Consider the following 9,481-nt stretch of genomic DNA (forward strand, 5'->3'; position numbering starts at 1 on the left):
ATAGTAACCTGCACAAACAGATATCCTCCTAAGATAGCCAAATCTAAAAAAAAACACTCCAACTTCCAAAAATATTAAGCTTTGATATTTATGAGTCTTTTGGGTTGATTGAGAACATAGTTGTTGATCAATAATAAAAATAATCCTATCAAATACAACGTGCCTAATAATTCTGCACACAGTGTATACGCTGACACCTGCAGTGGAGGAGATGGATAAATTACTCTGTGTGAGAGGCTCGGAGCACAGACGCTTGACACTTGGCTTCTGCTTGCAGCAGAGCAGGAGCCGATTGTCATTAGCATATCGCATCGGATGCCATACGCTAGTGTAGCCTCGGCCTTTGACATGCTATTCAGAGGTATGGGAGAGTGAACAGCTTTGCATTCATCCAAGAAACATAACTAAATTTTCTTGCATCAACTTAAACCATTTACGTCCTGTTCAGGCATAGGCCAGATGTTAAGTATTCCCAAGCATAGTCATCAGTTGCTCCATTTGACAGGAGCTTTCTTCTGATTCATTTGGCTGGGACCCCTCCTGATATATATGTCTCCCCTCCTAGGCCCATCCTGGTATATACAGTATGTCTCCCATCCTGGAATATATGTCCTCCACCCTGGTATAAATGTCCCTCATGCTGGGCCCATCCTGGAATATATGTCTCTCATCCTAATATATATGACTCCCATTCTAATATATATCTCTCCCATTCAGGAATATAAATCCCCCAAACTTATATATGTCCCAAATCCTGGTATATATATCGCCTGTTCTGCTGCTGTTCTTTAACGCATAAAAAATAAATGATTCTACTCAGCTTTCCAGCTCCAACGCATCCTGTTCCTTAGGTAGCGCACGAGTCAACTACTGACTTGATTGTGCAAGTGACGGGCAGTGTGTAACGTCACTGCCTTGTGCAGCCAATGATTTGCAAACTGGCATCAGTTGCTGGTCTCTGATTGGCCGGCAGCGTGTTTTGCAGCTTAGCGACCCAGAGGTTGTCTGCGTTGCAATACATTTTAGCTGATTGTGTGTCCTTCGATGTGGGTCCCCCCTCCAGCTCTAATATGAGCTGCAGTTGGCAGGCCTTATTATTATTATTTATTATTATAGTGCCATTTATTCCATGGCGCTTTACATGTAAGGAGGGGTATACATAATAGAAACAGGTACAATAATCTTGAACAATGCAAGTCACAACTGCTATAGTTGGCTCGTTGGTCTAGGGGTATGATTCTCGCTTTGGATGCGAGAGGTCCTGGGTTCAAATCCCGGATGAGCCCATGCTTGTGGAAAGCTTTGACGCAGGTCTCTTGTATGCTGTGCTTCCTCCTGCAGGCTGATCCATTGCATGGATTTTCTTGAGAAGGAAAACATAAGACTCGAACAAAGAAGACCCAGGAAAACATACTCAGAAGGGAGGTAAGAACATTTCTAAAACAATCCACAGCGAGGAGATTGAAACAAAACAAAATCCTCTAAACTGCATGCTCGCAAACACCAGAAGCCTGACAAACAAGATGGAAGAACTAGAAGCAGAAATATCTACAGGTAACTTTGACATAGTGGGAATAACCGAGACATGGTTAGATGAAAGCTATGACTGGGCAGTTAACTTACAGGGTTACAGTCTGTTTAGAAAGGATCGTAAAAATCGGAGAGGAGGAGGGGTTTGTCTCTATGTAAAGTCTTGTCTAAAGTCCACTTTAAGGGAGGATATTAGCGAAGGGAATGAGGATATCGAGTCCATATGGGTCGAAATTCATGGAGGGAAAAATGGTAACAAAATTCTCATTGGGGTCTGTTACAAACCCCTAAATATAACAGAAATCATGGAAAGTCTACTTCTAAAGCAGATAGATGAAGCTGCAACCCATAATGAGGTCCTGGTTATGGGGGACTTTAACTACCCGGATATTAACTGGGAAACAGAAACCTGTGTAACCCATAAAGGCAACAGGTTTCTGCTAATAACCAAGAACAATTATCTTTCACAATTGGTGCAGAATCCAACCAGAGGAGCAGCACTTTTAGACCTAATATTATCTAATAGACCTGACAGAATAACAAATCTGCAGGTGGTCGGGCATCTAGGAAATAGCAACCACAATATTGTACAGTTTCACCTGTCTTTCACTAGGGGGACTTGTCAGGGAGTCACAAAAACACTGAACTTTAGGAAGGCAAAGTTTGACCAGCTTAGAGATGCCCTTAATCTGGTAGACTGGGACAATATCCTCAGAAATAAGAATACAGATAATAAATGGAAAATGTTTAAGAACATCCTAAATAGGCACTGTAAGCGGTTTATACCTTGTGGGAATAAAAGGACTAGAAATAGGAAAAACCCAATGTGGCTAAACAAAGAAGTAAGACAGGCAATTAACAGTAAAAAGAAAGCATTTGCATTACTAAAGCAGGATGGCACCATTGAAGCTCTAAAAAAACTATAGGGAGAAAAATACTTTATCTAAAAAACTAATTAAAGCTGCCAAAAATGAAACAGAGAAGCACAATGCTAAGGAGAGTAAAACTAATCCCAAACTGTTCTTCAACTATATCAATAGTAAAAGAATAAAAACTAAAAATGTAGGCCCCTTAAAAAATAGTGAGGAAAGAATGGTTGTAGATGACGAGGAAAAACTAACATATTAAACACCTTCTTCTCCACGGTATTCACGGTGGAAAATGAAATGCTAGGTGAAATCCCAAGAAACAATGAAAACTCTATATTAAGGGTCACCAATCTAACCCAAGAAGAGGTGCGAAACCGGCTAAATAAGATTAAAATAGATAAATCTCCGGGTCCGGATGGCATACACCCACGAGTACTAAGAGAACTAAGTAATCTAATAGATAAACCATTATTTCTTATTTTTAGGGACTCTATAGCGACGGGGTCTGTTCCGCAGGACTGGCGCATAGCAAATGTGGTGCCAATATTCAAAAAGGGCTCTAAAAGTGAACCTGGAAATTATAGTCCAGTAAGTCTAACCTCTATTGTTGGTAAAATATTTGAAGGGTTTCTGAGGGATGTTATTCTGGATTATCTCAATGAGAATAACTGTTTAACTCCATATCAGCATGGGTTTATGAGAAATCGCTCCTGTCAAACCAATCTAATCAGTTTTTATGAAGAGGTAAGCTATAGGCTGGACCACGGTGAGTCATTGAACGTGGTATATCTCGATTTTTCCAAAGCCTTTGATACCGTGCCGCACAAGAGGTTGGTACACAAAATGAGAATGCTTGGTCTGGGGGAAAATGTGTGTAAATGGGTTAGTAACTGGCTTAGTGATAGAAAGTAGAGGGTGGTTATAAATGGTATAGTCTCTAACTGGGTCGCTGTGACCAGTGGGGTACCGCAGGGGTCGGTATTGGGACCTGTTCTCTTCAACATATTCATTAATGATCTGGTACAAGGTTTACACAGTAAAATATCGATATTTGCAGATGATACAAAACTATGTAAAGCAGTTAATACAAGAGAAGAAAGTATTCTGCTACAGATGGATCTGGATAAGTTGGAAACTTGGGCTGAAAGGTGGCAGATGAGGTTTAACAATGATAAATGTAAGGTTATACACATGGGAAGAAGGAATCAATATCACCATTACACACTGAACGGGAAACCACTGGGTAAATCTGACAGGGAGAAGGACTTGGGGATCCTAGTTAATGATAAACTTACCTGGAGCAGCCAGTGCCAGGCAGCAGCTGCCAAGGCAAACAGGATCATGGGGTGCATTAAAAGAGGTCTGGATACACATGATGAGAGCATTATACTGCCTCTGTACAAATCCTTAGTTAGACCGCACATGGAGTACTTTGTCCAGTTTTGGGCACCAGTGCTCAGGAAGGATATAATAGAACTAGAGAGAGTACAAAGGAGGGCAACAAAATTAATAAAGGGGATGGGAGAACTACAATACCCAGACAGATTAGCAAAATTAGGATAATTTAGTCTAGAAAAAAGACGACTGAGGGGCGATCTAATGATATAAGTATAAGTATATAAGGGGACAATGCAAATATCTCGCTGAGGATCTGTTTATACCAAGGAAGGTGACGGGCACAAGGGGGCATTCTTTGCGTCTGGAGGAGAGAAGGTTTTTCCACCAACATAGAAGAAGATTCTTTACTGTTAGGGCAGTGAGAATCTGGATTTGCTTGCCTGAGGAGGTGGTGATGGCTAACTCAGTCGAGGGGTTCAAGAGAGGCCTTGATGTCTTCCTGGAGCAGAACAATATTGTATCATACAATTATTAGGTTCTGTAGAAGGACGTAGATCTGGGGATTTATTATGATGGAATATAGGCTGAACTGGATGGACAAATGTCTTTTTTCGGCCTTACTTACTAACTACCTAACTAACTAACTGGTACAGGAGGAGAGAGGACCCTGCCCACGAGGGCTCACAATCTACAAGGGATGGGTGAGGATACAGTAGGTGAGAATAGAGCTGGTCATGCAGTGGTTTGGTCGATCAGTGATTACTGCAGGTTGCAGGCTTGCTGGAAGAGGTAGGTCTTCAGGTTCTTTTTGAAGGTTTTGATGGCAGGTGATAGTCTGATATGTTGTGGTAGAGAGTTCCAGAGTAGGACTGATGCACGAGAGAAATCTTGTATGCGATTGTGGGAAGAGGAGATAAGAAGGGAGTAGAGAAGGAGATCTTGTGAGGAATGGAGGTTGCATGCAGGAAAGTACTGGGAGACAAAGTCACAGATGTATGGAGGAGACAAGTTGTGGATGGCTTTATATGTCATTGTTAGGCTTTTGTACTAGAGTCTCTGGGTAATGGGGAGCCAGTGAAGGGATAGACAGAGGGGAGAGGCCGGGGAATAGCGGGGGGACAAGTGGATTAGTCGGGCAGCTGAGTTTAGAATAGATTGGAGGGGTGTGAGAGTGTTCGAGGGGAGGCCACAGAACAGGAAGTTACAGTAGTCGAGGCGGGAGATGATGAGGGCATGGACTAGGGTTTTTGCAGATTTTTGGTTTAGGAATGTACGGATCTGTGAAATTTTTTTGAGTCCAATTTTTAAAGCCTTCCTCCTACATGGGCATGGTTGTGGTCGAACCCTCTGCAACAGCAATCATTATGCCCATTATGTAGTTTAAACAGGTGCCATTACTACAGGTAATGAGTGGAGGAAAGAGGAGACTCTTAAAGAAGAAGTTACAGGTCTGTGAGAGCCAGAAATCTTGATTGTTTGTTTCTGACCAAATACTTATTTTCCACCATAATATGCAAATAAAATGTTAAAAAAACAGACAATGTGATTTTCTGGATTTTTTTTCTCAGTTTGTCTCCCATAGCTGAGGTCTCCCTATGATGTAAATTACAGACGCCTCTCATCTTTTTAAGTGGTGGAACTTGCACTATTGCTGACTGACTAAATACTTTTTTGCCCCACTGTATATATATATATATATATATATACACTGCTCAAAAAATAGACAATAGAAAAGACAACAGTTGGGAATTATTGGCAATTATCAAGACACACTCAATAAAGGAGTAGTTCTGCAGGTGGGGACCACAGACCACATCTCAGTACCAATGCTTTCTGGTTGATGCTTTTGTCACTTTTGAATGTTGGTTGTGCTTTCACACTTGTGGTAGCATGAGATGGACTCTACAACCCACATAAGTGGCTCAGGTAGTGCAGCTCATCCAGGGTGGCACATCAATGTAAGTTGTGGCTAGAAGGTTTGCTGTGTCTGTCAGCATAGTGTCCAAGGCTGGAGGCACTACCAGGAGACAGGCCAGTACACCAGGAGATGAAGAGGGGGTCGTAAGAGGGCAACAACCCAGCAGGACCGCTACCTCAGCCTTTGTGCAAGGAGGAACAGGAGGAGCACTGCCAAACCCCTGAAAAACAACCTCCAGCAGGCCACTAATGTGCATGTGTCTGCACAAATGTTTAGAAACTGACTCCATGATGATGGTCTGAGTGCTCGATGTCCACAGATGGGGGTTGTGCTCACAGCCCAACAATGCAGGATGCTTAGCATTTGCCAAAAAACCCCAGGATTGGCAACTTTGCCACTGGCGCCCTGTGCTCTTCATAGATGAAAACAGGTTCACACTGAGCACATGTGACAGATGTAACAGAGTCTGGAGACGCCATGAAGAGCGATCTGCTGCATGCAACATCCTTCAACATGACCAGTGTGGCAGTGGGTCATTAATGGTGTGGGGTTGCATTTCTTTGGACGGCCGCACAGTTCTCCATATGCTTGCTAGAGGTAGCCTGACTGTCATTAGTTACTGAGATGAGATCCTCAGACCCCTTGTGAGACCATATGCTTGTGCGGTTGGCCCTGGGTTCCTTCTACTGCAAGACAATGCCAGACCTCATTTGGCTGGAGTGTGTCAGCAGTTCCTGCAAGACGAAGGCTTTGATGCTATGGACTGGCGCACTCGTTCCCCAGACCTGAATTCTATTGAACACTTCCTTGTGGATTGTAAGCTTGCGAGCAGGGACCTCACTCCTAATGTCAATGTTTATATTGTCTAAACTTGTATTGAATTGATTGTCTGTACATGTCCCCGCTTAATTGTAAAGTGCTGCGGAATATGTTGGCGCTATATAAATAAAAATTATTATTATTATCTGGGACATCATGTCTCGCACCATCTACCAACGTCACATTGCACCACAGACTGTCCAGCAGTTGGCGGATGCTTTAGTCCAGGTCTGGGAGGAGATCCCTCAGGAGACCATCTGCCACCTCATCAGGAGCATGCCCAGGCATTGTAGGGAGAGCATACAGGCATGTGGAGGCCACACACTCTACTGAGCATCGTTTCCTTATCTTGAGGAATTTCCACTGAAGTTCGATCAGCCTGTAACTTCATTTTCCACTTTGATTTTGAGCATCATTTCAACTCTAGACCTCCGTGGGATATTAGTTGCGATTTACGTTGATCATTTTTAGGTTTTATTGTTCTCAGCACATTCCACTATGTAATGAATAAAGATTTACAACTGGAATATTTCATTCAGTGATATTTAGGATGTGGGAAAGTATTCAAACCCCTTTAAATTTTTCTCTATTTGTTTCATTGCAGCCATTTGGTAAATTCAAAAAAGTTCATTTTTTTTCTCATTAATGTAAACTCAGCACCCCATCTTGAATGAAAAAAAAAATTGAAGAAATGTTTGCAAATTTATTAAAAAAGAAAAATATAAATATCATATGGTCATAAGTAGAGTTGAGCGACCTTGACCTTTTTAGAGTCGAGCCGGGTTTCGCGAAACCCGACTATCTCAAAAGTCGAGTCGAGTGGAATCGGCCGATTATCGCGAAAAGTCGGGGATCGACCGAAACACGAAACCCAATGCAAGTCAATGGGGGAGCATAGGCTACGTTCACATTAGCGTTGCGCGCCGGTGCGTCGGCGACGCAACGGCGACGCAACGCGCGACGCACCAAAAACGCACGCAAAAACGCTGCGTTTTGCGACGCGTGCGTCGTTTTTTGACGAAAATCGGACGCACGAAAAATGCAACTTGTTGCATTTTCGTGCGTCCGACGCTAGCGTCGAAAACGACGCACATGTCGAAAAACGCAACAAAAAAACGCACGCGTCCCCTATGTTAAACATAGGGGCGCGTCGCCGCTGCGTCGCCGCTGCGTCGCCGACGCAACAGCGACGCACATTAGCGTAACGCTAATGTGAACGTAGCCATAGTCGGCAGTGAGTAGAGGCCAGGAAAACATGTACAGAGCCCATTGTATTGGCAAAAACATCCATTCTTGCAACTGAAGCTTGTCAATCGTAATTTAGCTTATAATAATTGTAAGGCATTTGAAATTGGGGGTCATTTGGCTAAAGTTGTGGGGGGTAGGGCTGGTTCAAGCAATTAGTGGGCCAAGGACATCTGGACCACGTCACGGCAGTGGAGCAGGGAGAGGTAAGTATTTCAACTTTGCAAGTGCTGTGATCCTGAGCAAGAGGGGGGGGCCACTCGTTGGCATTGGCACTGGCACTGGGCCCCTCAAAGTACAGCGGTGTGTTTGCACGGCGGGGGCGCCTCCCACCGGCAGCAACACTTTTGCGTACTATGAGGGGCCCTGTGCCAGTGACATCGCCAACTAGTATTCCTCCCCCCACCTGATGAAGGAACCTGCACCTTCATCTGCACCTTCCTCTTTGTCCCCGTGTAATGTGGTATGGTATGCGGGAAGGGGGACCTGACTTTCAGCAGGGTCACAATCTTGCAGTGTAGCGTGCACGGGGAATGTTGCGTTATGGGTCAGTGTACCAGCAGACTCATCTATCACTGACTGGGCAATGGGCAGGATGAGGAGGAAACACAGATATAGGCCCAAAGAATAAAGTGGGCTAAATGCAGTTCAAAATTGTTAACAGGACTAACGAGGGGGCATTGTTTTGTTCAGTGGAGGACAACTGGAATGAGAGGCTGAGACAGAGAGTAGGCCCAAATCTGTAAGTAGTCTAAATGCAGTTCAAAATTGGCAAGAGTAGTAAACAGGCGGCACAGCTTTGTTTACTGTAGGAGAACAGCAAGGAGCGGCAGACACAGATAGAAGGCCCCAACCCAACTAGTAGGCCTAATGCAGTGTAGTTTTCAACAACCACTAAACGAGAGTCGGAAGACCGAAGCAATGGAGAGGAAACCTGGGGAACACCTTGGAGTGGAACACACCGTCTCTACACCCCATACCCAATTTGTAGGCCTAATGCAGTGTAGTTTTCTACAACTACTAAACGAGAGTTGGAAGACCGAAGCAATGTAGACGAAACCTGGGGAACACCTTGGAGTGGAACGCACCGTCTCTACACCCCATACCCAATTTGTAGGCCTAATGCAGTGTAGTTTGCAACAACTACTAAACGAGAGTCGGAAGACCGAAGCAATGGAGAGGAAACCTGGGGAACAACTTGGAGTGGAACACACCGTCTCTACACCCCATACCCAATTTGTAGGCCTAATGCAGTGTAGTTTGCAACAACTACTAAACGAGAGTCTTAAGATCGAAGCAATGGCGAGGAAACCTGGGGAATACCTTGGAGTGGAACACACCGTCTCTACACCCCATACCCAATTTGTAGGCCTAATGCAGTGTAGTTTTCTACAACTACTAAACGAGAGTCGGAAGATCGAAGCAATGGAGAGGAAACCTGGGGAACACCTTGGAGTGGAACACACCGTCTCTACACCCCATACCCAATTTGTAGGCCTAATGCAGTGTAGTTTTCTACAACTACTAAACGAGAGTCGGAAGACCGAAGCAATGTAGACGAAACCTGGGGAACACCTTGGAGTGGAACACACTGTCTCTACACCCCATACCCAATTTGTAGGCCTAATGCAGTGTAGTTTTCTACAACTACTAAACGAGAGTCGGAAGAATGAAGCAATGTAGATGAAACCTGGGGAACACCTTGGAGTGGAACACACCGTCTCTACACCCCATACCCAATTTGTAGGCCTAATGCAGTGTA

General features: G+C 44.1%; 1 non-coding gene across 1 annotated transcript; it reads left to right on the forward strand.

Moving 5' to 3' along the window:
* The first annotated feature begins 1,214 nt into the window (after positions 1-1,214).
* On the forward strand, positions 1,215-1,286 carry TRNAP-UGG (transfer RNA proline (anticodon UGG)). Its single transcript has one exon. It is a non-coding gene; the product is annotated as a tRNA-Pro (tRNA).
* The last annotated feature ends 8,195 nt before the right edge of the window (positions 1,287-9,481 follow it).

Source organism: Ranitomeya imitator, chromosome 1 (genome assembly GCF_032444005.1).
Source record: "Ranitomeya imitator isolate aRanImi1 chromosome 1, aRanImi1.pri, whole genome shotgun sequence".
NCBI classification, from domain to species: domain Eukaryota; kingdom Metazoa; phylum Chordata; class Amphibia; order Anura; family Dendrobatidae; genus Ranitomeya; species Ranitomeya imitator.